This window comes from Canis aureus, chromosome 24, assembly GCF_053574225.1.
Source record: "Canis aureus isolate CA01 chromosome 24, VMU_Caureus_v.1.0, whole genome shotgun sequence".
In the NCBI taxonomy this organism is placed as follows: Eukaryota; Metazoa; Chordata; class Mammalia; order Carnivora; family Canidae; genus Canis; species Canis aureus.
In genome coordinates, this window is record NC_135634.1 from 26,762,464 (window position 1) to 26,772,615 (window position 10,152).

At 38.0% G+C, this 10,152-nt stretch overlaps 1 long non-coding RNA gene and 1 pseudogene across 1 annotated transcript in view; both read right to left on the reverse strand.

Moving 5' to 3' along the window:
* LOC144296487 (uncharacterized) overlaps positions 1-8,497 on the reverse strand; it is a 28,147-nt gene extending 19,650 nt beyond the window's left edge. The window contains exons 1-2 of the long non-coding RNA XR_013363592.1: positions 8,379-8,497; positions 1,395-1,859 (exon numbers count right to left, since the gene is read on the reverse strand). This is a non-coding gene — a long non-coding RNA (uncharacterized LOC144296487). The remainder of the gene's footprint in view (positions 1-1,394; positions 1,860-8,378) is intronic.
* Positions 2,852-3,592, reverse strand: LOC144296486 (ubiquitin-conjugating enzyme E2 L3-like; annotated as a pseudogene).
* Positions 8,498-10,152: the final 1,655 nt, after the last annotated feature.

Here is a 10,152-nt window from a genome sequence, read left to right on the forward strand (position 1 = left end):
ACCAAAGAAGTTAATGTCATTCTTTTGGATGAGATGTTGGTTTCCCAAGAAAGATCAAAACTAGTCCTAATTGCATTTTGTCTTAATCAGATGCAGATTAGACTCTAGTCCTCATACGCAAGAAGCACATTTCAAATGGTCCCCTTGAAGTCCCTTGACTGGGTTTGGGCTACAGTGTAGTTCTCACCCCAACCCCACTCCTCCAATTTCCGGGAAATGGAGTGGAGAGATTCAGAGTACAGTAATGATTCTCTCCAAATGAACATCTCTACCAATCTTTTTGATTCCATCCATTATCTGGCTAGCGATTGCCCAAGGAGGGAAACAGCTTCTTGTGATCATTTCTTTTTTAAATCTATATATGGGGAGGGAGCTGGTAATTCTATTCTTTCTCAGTGAAAAAAAAATGAAAAGTGCAGTCCTTTTCATTGGTGTTTTATCAGTCCCTTAGAGACTATTGAAAATACAGGAAAAACAAGGTTATATAGTTATTGTCACATATTCAGAAGGACATTTATAAATTATTTAGGGAAAAAAAAACTGTAGCAAGCCCTTCAAACTAAGTTCTGCCCTTCAAAATTCTGGAATGTTTCTAAAAGTAACTATCACCAGAGTCATTTAAACTGTACTGAAGCACAATGGAAAAGAAAAAAATAATAATTAAAACACTTCAAAGTGTGATGTTTGCTTTAATAAATAGCCTGTATTGAGAACTATTCCAATTGTCCCAAAGTTTACCAACACATTTTTAAAATAAACATAGTACATGCAGAGGATTACGAACTAAACTGTTCAAACTAAAAAAAAACTTAAGTTTTACCTTTGTCCCAGTCTCTTTTCCAGGAATTAATTTCTCTAAAGAAATCTTTATCTTTCCAATAAAAATGCATTCCTATAAATGATATATACAATTCTGATTTATTTGTACAATTTTAAGTATACTAGATAAATTCTTTCATGTCTTGTTTTTTTGGGGGGGTGTCATCTGTTTTTTAATGAGAAATATTTGACCTATAACATTACATAATCTTTAGGTGTATAACATAATGATTTGTTATTTGCATATATTGTGAAAGCCTGGCTAAATCACTATACATAGTTACAATTTTTTTTCCTTAAGATGAGAACTTTTAAGACCTGTTAGCAACTTTCAAATATGCAATACAATATTATTAACTATTACAATTTTTTTTCCTTAAGATGAGAACTTTTAAGACCTGTTAGCAACTTTCAAATATGCAATACAATATTATTAACTATGGTCACCATTACATCCCATGACTTATTTACTTTATTTTTTTTGTAATTCAATTTTTATTTCTACAAAGGTCAATTTTTATTTCTACAAAAAAAAGGCAGTCAAAACAATATAAAACACATGTAAAGGATATTACTGAGTGAGCTTCAAGTGGAGCTTGACTCTACAAAGGCTGTGAGTCCAGAGGGAGAGGGAAGGCGGTCTTGCTTCTGGGCTGGCCGGCTGTTCCGAAGGAAGGGGCCAGCAGGGCGCCGGCACCCCCAGACTGCTGCTGGCTACAGCCAAGTCCGGCCAATTCCAACCCCGCAAAGGGCCAAACTGTGCCGAGGGAGAGTCGCGGTGGGGCTGCGCTGCCCTGGGGAGCTGGGAGAGCGAGCTCAGTGACAGGTGAGCGTGGAATTTCACATGGACATCCTGGCTTCAGAGTTGTCTGCAGTGACCAGCACATCTTGCACAGTGGCTGCAGGGAGGAGCGTCAACCTTTGGCCTCAGGAGCCTCTCTGGTGAGAAATTCCTCACACAAGTGCACAGCATCCTCTGGTTGGCAGGCCCTCCTCTGGTGTTGGCCCAGACCTGGGTTTCCCAAGCAGGCCAGGCCAGGCTGAAATTCAATCAGGCACACAGACATCAGGGCTTGCCCTTTTAATCAACGTTATTGTGGTTAATACCGGCCAGATTTTTACATAAGAATTGGGCCTCCCTTTTCACGGCCGCTTTTTTTTTTTTTTTTTTTTTTTGGTAGAGGTGGGGGGGTGGTGAGTGGTGGTTTGCTTGTTTTTAATCTTTTTTAAAAGGATGTTATAAATTGGAGCCAGGAGAATTTGAACAAACTCCCACACAGGGCAGTGCAACATGGGAGTAGAGAAGCCACCAGAATCGCCAGGAGCATTTTCTCCTCCTTTGCGGAAGAGATAGCCCTGGGTCTGGGAGAAGTGAATAAGTGAAAAACAAACCAAATGCAAGAAAGTGGGAATTGTAAGGGCAGGGGAACTGCAACCTTTTTGTTTGTTTTAACCTTAAGGGCTAAGTGTAAATTGAAGGTTTTGGATCAATTGGGACAAGAAAAGAAACACCATTATTTTAAAGTAGATTGAAGCAGCGATTTTTAAAACAAAGAAAGCAGAACTAGAACATCTTAAATTTTTAATCCTTTCTTTACAGGTTACCTAGACCACTTTTGATTAAGAAAACTGTAGAAAAAATAAAAATAAAAAAATGAAAGAAGAAAGAAAGAAAGAAAGAAAGAAAGAAAGAAAGAAAGAAAGAAAGAAAGAAAGAAAGAAAGAAAGAAAGAAAGAAAGAAAGAAAGAAAGAAGAAAGAAAGAGAAAGAAAGAAAGAAAGAAAGAAAGAAAGAAAGAAAGAAAGAAAGAAGAAAGAAAGAAAGAAAGAAAGAAAGAAAGAAAGAAAGAAAGAAAGAAAGAAAGAAAGAAAGAAAGAAAGAAAGAAAGAAAGAAAGAAAGAAAGAAAGAAAGAAAGAAAGAAAGAAAGAAAGAAAGAAAGAAAGAAAGAAAGAAAGAAAGAAAGAAAGAAAACTGTAGAAAGTTAGTAACTGCCACAAGCAAACGCCAGGCGGCACGTGTCGATTTTCTGCAGAGTCCTGCTTTGCGGGGTGTCTGAATGCGCTGCTCTGGGTCTCCGCTCACGCTCGCTGGAATCGGTGGTGGCAGAGTTTAGTCCACAGGCCGCTTCTCCCCGTATTTCTTTGTAAACTCTTCAGCGTTCTTACAGAATTTTTTACGGTCCTTAGAGTATTCTTCAGCTAGGTCAGCCCGAAGTGGGTGCTCGGGCTGGGGGCTGGGGGTCGTTCACCAGTGCTATGAGGGACTGGATTACTTGGTCGGTTTTGGTTGCTGGCTTCCAGTTTTCAGCACTAATTACTGGCAGACAGGCCTGCCCCTTTTCATCGATGTTCGGATTTTTTTTTTTATGATAGTCACGGGGTGGGGGGGGGGGGGGGCGCAGAGACACAGGCAGAGGGAGAAGCAGGCTCCATGCACCAGGAGCCCGACGTGGGATTCGATCCCGAGTCTCCAGGATCGCGCCCTGGGCCAAACGCAGGCGCTAAACCGCTGCGCCACCCAGGGATCCCTAGATCTTTGTTTTTGTTTTAAATGTGATCTTCGGTGGTTTGAAAGGGTACTCTGCTGGAAAGTTGATTTCGATTCTGAAGGCCCTCTTATCATATGGAGGGTTGTCAGGAACAATAAGCCCTTGCCAAGTCAATAAATTAGTTAATCAACCTGGATGTTACGGAAGTTTTTCATTCCACATTTGCAGATTTCTTCAAGCTCCTTCATCAGCCTCCTGCTGGCCGTCATCTCGGATCTGGTGCTGCTCGACTTATTTACTTTATGACTGGGAGTTTTGTTCACTTAATAATCTACTTGGGGACATTCCAACACCAGTGTAAATAGAGCTCCACACTGTATTAAGTAGCTGAATTCCAGGGACATAAAACATTTATTAAATTAATTAATATAAATAATTTTATATATATTATTTATATATTATATATATAAATAATTTTATGTATATATTAAAAATATATATTATTTTATAAATAATATAAAATATAAAATTAAACCCTGTGGGGATCCCTGGGTGGCTCAGTGGTTTGGCGCCTGCCTTTGGCTCAGGGCGCCATCCTGGGGTCCCGGGATCCAGTCCCGCGTCGGGCTCCCTGCATGGAGCCTGCTTCTCCCTCTGCCTGTGTCTCTGCCTCTCTCTCTCTCTCTCTATGTCTATCATGAATAAATAAATAAATAAATAAATAAATAAATAAATAAATAAATCTTAAAAATAAATAAATAATAAAATAAAATAAACTAACCCTGTGCTGATAATTATATAGATCATTTCCATTCTTTTGCTGTTACTAAATTGCAAAAAGCATCCTTGGATATGTATCATGGAAAACTTGAAAGAATACCCATGTGATAAATTTCTAGCTGAATCGCTAGGTCAATGAGCACATGCATGTTAGCTTTTAATGAATATTGTCTGTCTTCCAATCTGATTACATTAATTAATACCTCCACACTGGTTAACAGTAAAAGTTTCCCAAATTCTCACAAACAAGAATGTTATCACAGTTGTACCCTTTGGTCCTTCTGCAGAGCATTCTTTCCTATATTTGTTACCAATGTAAATTTGTTTGTAAATCAAGAATTGATCTCTGTGGTCTCTTTTTCTAATGGTTGTTTCTCTTTAAGAAAAAAATTAGTAAAAAAAATAAAAAGAAAGAAAGAAAATTAGTCTGTATGTCCCTTCTATAAATTGCTAAAATTAGCCTTGTCCATATATGACTATTTTTTCCTCTCAATATGTCATATTTAAGGATATTTTAGTATGCAGAAACTTTTTAAAGATTTTATGTAACTGATCTATCAGTCTCTGAGCAAAAACTATGATTTTAAGTTGAAAACAGAGTAATTAGAACAAAGTCACTTATAATTTGTTTTTTTCTTTGTCTTTACTTTTTATATTTGTGTTTAGTAACACTTTGTGAATTTTAAATTCACACTTGGATAAATGGCAGAACCTATTTTAACTGGGAAAGTCCCTGCCTTTTGAAAGTTATAACCTTTAGGTCTCTAAGTAAAGAAATATTAAGTGAATATAATACAAAGATTCATGTATATAATCTCATATAATCATAGCATGTAGGTGTAGTTTGGTTATCCTTTTTCAGAAGGTGACATTGAAGCTCAGAGAAGTGAAGCCATTGTCGCAGAGTGTACACTGAGCACATAGGTAGGTCTGATACCAATAACCATCAATTTCTCCTGGTGCCCAATGTCTCTCGCAAAATTTAACTTCATGTGCGTAGGAAACATTATGTCCCAGAGCTTTTTTTTTTTTTTTAACATATTCACCTGCCACTTTATCCTAATCAGGATATATGATTCTTAGAGTAATGGTGTCTTACTCTACACACAAAAAAAAAATGAATCCTAGAGGCGCCTGGATGGCTCAGTGGTTGAGGGGTCTGCCTTTGGCTCAGGTCATGATCCCGGGCTCCTGGGATCAAGTCCCACATCAGGCTCCCCACAGGGAATCTGTTTGTCCCTCTGCCTGTGTCTCTGCCTCTCTATATGTATCTCTCATTAATAAATAAATAAAATCTTTTTTAAAAAATGAATCCTAAATGAAGTTCTTGAACCCTTAGACCAAATTTCCCAACTCTGACTTCCAAAATACATGTCTGAATAACCCAAAACGGTTTTGAAAAAGTAAGTATTTTAATACTTATTGCGCAGAAGAAATAGGTAACTAAAAAAAAGAGATTATTTTAATAGACTTGCATAACTTGAAGTCATCACATATTTTTGGTCATTGTTTTGTATATAGTGTCCACTGTATTGTCCACTGCCTCATTATTCTTTTCAATGCAAATTATGTAAAATAAAGAGTATAAAAGGGTGCCACTAATCCTACTCCACACTGTTCAGAGAATGGTAATGTGGGACCCAAATTTTTCTCATGTACGTTCATAAGCATCTGTTAGTTGCTCTGTGGAGCCATCTACTTTTCCCTAAGTCATCACAAGTAATAAGTGGAATTGTGGGCCAATACTTCTGGCCAAAGTTGTAATCTCACCCGTAAGGTGAAGAGGGAGGTTCCCTTAGGGAATAGAATATTTTCTGTGATGTAAGCTTAAACTTTCCATTTAAAAAGGCAATCGTAAAAAAAAAGTTTTTTTAATTAAAAAAAATTTAAAAAATAAAAAGGCAATTGTGCAGTGAGAGAATTATCTTTCTTCAAAGGTGAACTCAACGTATCATATATGTTCTATTTGTGTTGTAGTAGAATACCGACTTGCACTTGACAATAATGTTGCTCCTTCTGAATTAAAATGTGGTCATTCAGCTCCCACCATTTCCTTCCCCTAAAGCATTCTAAATTTTTTTTTTTTTTTTTTGCTATCTAATTTCTTAAGATCTTCATTTACACTCTGGCAGCAAAATAGGCATGTCTGTTCCATGTCACTTTCTTTGTTCTCATTGCTTTCTTTGTTCTACACTGTTACAGTGTAGGGTGGCTGACTTGGCCAACACACAATATGGCTTCTGCCTATTTCTGGCCATCATCATTCCCTGACATCTGTCATGATTGAATGAGAGGGGAGTGAAGATATCTGCTACGGTCTCCCATGTCCTCCTATGGCAAGAGCCATGTATTCAGCATCTTTCTCATTCTGACCACAGATTTTTTTCTGATAGTCTATTAGCCCCTCAGTATTTCTATACGGGCTGAGTAATACTTAGCTATGTTTCTTGCCACGTTGTCCTAAAGAAAACTGTGAGTCAGCCCATCGTTTTTTTAAGATTTTTTTTTTAATTTATTTGAAATAGAGAAAGAGAGAGAACACCAATGAAGAGCAGAGGGACAGAGGGAGAGGAAGATCAAGAAGCAGACTCCCCACTGAGCAGGGATCCCATCACAGGGCTCAATCCCAGGACTCCGTGATCATGACCGGAGCCAAAGGCAGATGCTTAAGCAACTGAGTCACTCAGATTCCCCAAGAAAACTGAATCGAATTAGGCCATCTGACTCAATACTTACCCTCACCAATTGCTAGCCTACCAATTAGTCACCATACTGGTTACAGGGCTTGCCATGGAGACTTTAGCTCCTGGATTCCCAAAATTATTGTGATTTTTACTACATTTTTTATGGTTCCACTAGAAAGGTGTGGAGAAGTGGGGAGTGGGATGCTTCTTCCTGCTCAAGAAACCAGCATTTAAATCTCATCATGCCCCTCCAGTTCCCCATTTCTTCCCAGAAATGGTGATTTTACATCTTTTAGAGCAGAAATAACTTTCCTCATCACCAAGTAGTCTTCCCTATTCTGCAGTTAATGTCTTAAATTTGAAGCTCATAGTCTCTCTGGCTTTTGTTCTTTATCTTTAAAGTGATTTCAAAAACTATTTTCTTTCTTAAGCTGTCATCATAAGCTTTCAATATTTCAATATTTTAGAATATAAAGGAAGATTTTTCTGCTTTTTCTCTATATATCTGCCTTCCTCTCTAGGACAGCATTACAGGAATTATTGTTGATGCCAGAAGGATACAGAAGGAGACTGTGAGTACAGAGAGATAGAGGGATGGCCTTGGAGATGATCAAGGATCCTCTTTATATATCCACTATACTCTTCACACCAGTAAAAAGTGATAGGGAATAGTCAAGTTAGAGTGAGCCATCGGGAGAGAAAAGAGGCTAAATTTAAATGGAATTAAATGTATCCCCTTTTCTTTCCTTGTAGAAAAGGTTGTTCTGTAATGAATAATTTCCATGTTGCCAAATGGAATCTATGGCAGCTTTGCACAATTCATCCCTTCTTCCTTCTGAGACACTCCCTATACTTGGCTTCTGGAACTGTTTTCTGTCTCCTCTAATTTTTCATCCTATAAAATTGAGGAATTTTACCTTAAATTTGTGGAACTTCTCTTTCTTATTAACTACAGTGATCTTATTTGTCTTTCATGATTTTAAATAATATCAACATGCTAGTCATTACCAACTGTTGATTTCTAATTTGGAGAGGTAGAGATTTCCTCATTTTATATGTATATGTGTATATACATATATGTGCATATCACGTATATGTGTCATACATATGTGACATCTTACATTTATGAAGTCTAACACTAAACTCACTTCTCCTAAACTATGTTCATCAGACAATCTCCCCATATCAGTAATGCTAACTCAATTCTTCCTATTATACTTCAGACCAAAGCTTTTTCTCTCATACCCTTTATCTGATCCAGTAATAAATTCTGTCAGCTGTACTTTCAAAATGTATTCAGAATTTGGTCACTCCTCAACACCTTCACCAATACTACCTTTGCCTCACCCACTATTATTTTACCTATGTTGTTGTAAGTGCTTCCTAATTAAAATTCCTAATTTCCATTTTCATCTTATCTCCCCTCTGGTCCATTCTGCACACAACTCCTGAAAAGAGGAACATTTCACTTAATCTTCAAAGCCCTCCAGTAGCTTCGTTTTTCCTTCAGAGGGGCGGGGGGGAGATAAATCTTTTTACAGACACCAAATAGGCCACATAAAATCAAGTGCCTAGTTAACACTCACCTCAACTCTAACATACTTACCTTATTAATTAACCTCCAGCCACACAAGACGCCTTGCTATTCCTCAAGCATGCCGCTGACTCAGAGCTTCTGAATTTACAGTTCCTGCTGCCTTGAGCAATCTTCCCGTGGCTTTCTTTGATACCAGAGCCTGTGAAAAAAATTTAGTGATAATCTTTTATTGGATGTTGTAATCTCAAAGAAACAAAACTGTGGGGCAGAAGGGAAGTAGGATAAGGAATAATGAAATGCAAATACAATGTGGTGTCTGAGCTGACCAGATATATGGAAAAACACAGCTGATTGCCAGTCTGGGCAGTAAGTCTCTGGACAGGTCTATGGATGAATTGCATCTCAGGGCAGTCTTTCAGAGGGAGGAAGAAGAAGAATTTGGTTGCTAATTCCCTCCTGTGTCTCACTGCTTATCATTCAACCCCTATGAATCCATCTATACTTCTTAAGTTAATCAAAAGCACTGAGTGCAAAAACATGGCTGAGTGATCTGAGTGAACAGCTGCACTGAATCTGGTACAGCCCACTCCTTGTATATGTAGATTCACATACACCCTCTTCTAAGAACATGATGCCCTCAATTCTACTGAATTGAGGAAGTACAAACACAATAAGGATGAGAGCAGTTATAATACACCAAATACCTAAAACTCTAACTCCTGAGATGACAGCCATTCTGGGAGTCATAATTGGTCTTTGTCAACTCTTCAACTTCCCATTCCATATTCCTCGCAGTGTGAGTTATAAATTTGAGTGATCTAATTTTCTTGCCTGGGAAGTCTTCCTGAATCTGAAGGGTCAGAACTCTTCTTTACTTTGTCCTTAACAGATCACAGTTGCTGTAATTACCCATCACTGTTCTCATTGAACATGAATGCCACACTGCAGGGGCATCCCATCAAAATCCTAGAGGAGAATGTCAGCAGAATCCTCTCCGACCTTGGCCATAGCAATTTCTCATTAGACATGTCACGAAAGCAAGGAAAATAAACGCAAAAATGAACTATTGCAACTTCATCAAGATAAAAAGTTTCTGCAAAGGAAACAATCAATAAAACTAAAAGGTAGGGACACCTAGGTGGCTCAGTGGTTGAGCATCTGCCTTTGGTTCAGGTCGTAATCCCAGGGTCTTCTGATCAAGTCCTGCATCAGGCTTCCCACAGGGATCCTGCTTCTCCCTCTGCCTATGTTTCTGCCTCTCTCTCTGTGTCTCTCATGAATAAATAAAAAAATCTTAAAACTAAAAGGGAACCTTCAGAATGAGAGAAGATATTTGTAATAAACATATCTGATAAAGCATTAGTATCCAAAATCTATAAAGAACCTATCAAACTCAACACCCAAAAAACAAATAATCCAGTTAAAAAATGGGCAGAAGACATGAATAGACATTTTTCTAAAGAAGACATCCAGATGGCTAACAGACACATGAAAAGATATTCAACATCACATATAATCAGGGAAATACAAATCAAAACCATAATGAGATCCTACCTCACACCTGTCAGAATGACTAAAATTAACAACACAATAAGCAATGGGCGTTGGCAAGGATGGGGGGGTAGCAGGGGTGAGGAGAACCCTCTTGCACTGTCGGTGGGAATGCAAACTGCTGCAGCTGCTCTGGAGAACAGTTTGGAGGTTGCTCAAAAAATTAAAAATGGAACTACCCAATGATCCAGCAATTACACTACTAGGTATTTTCCTAAAGGGTACAAAAATACAGATTCGAAGGGTCACATGCACCCCGACATTTATAGCAGCATTATGAAAAATAGTCAAA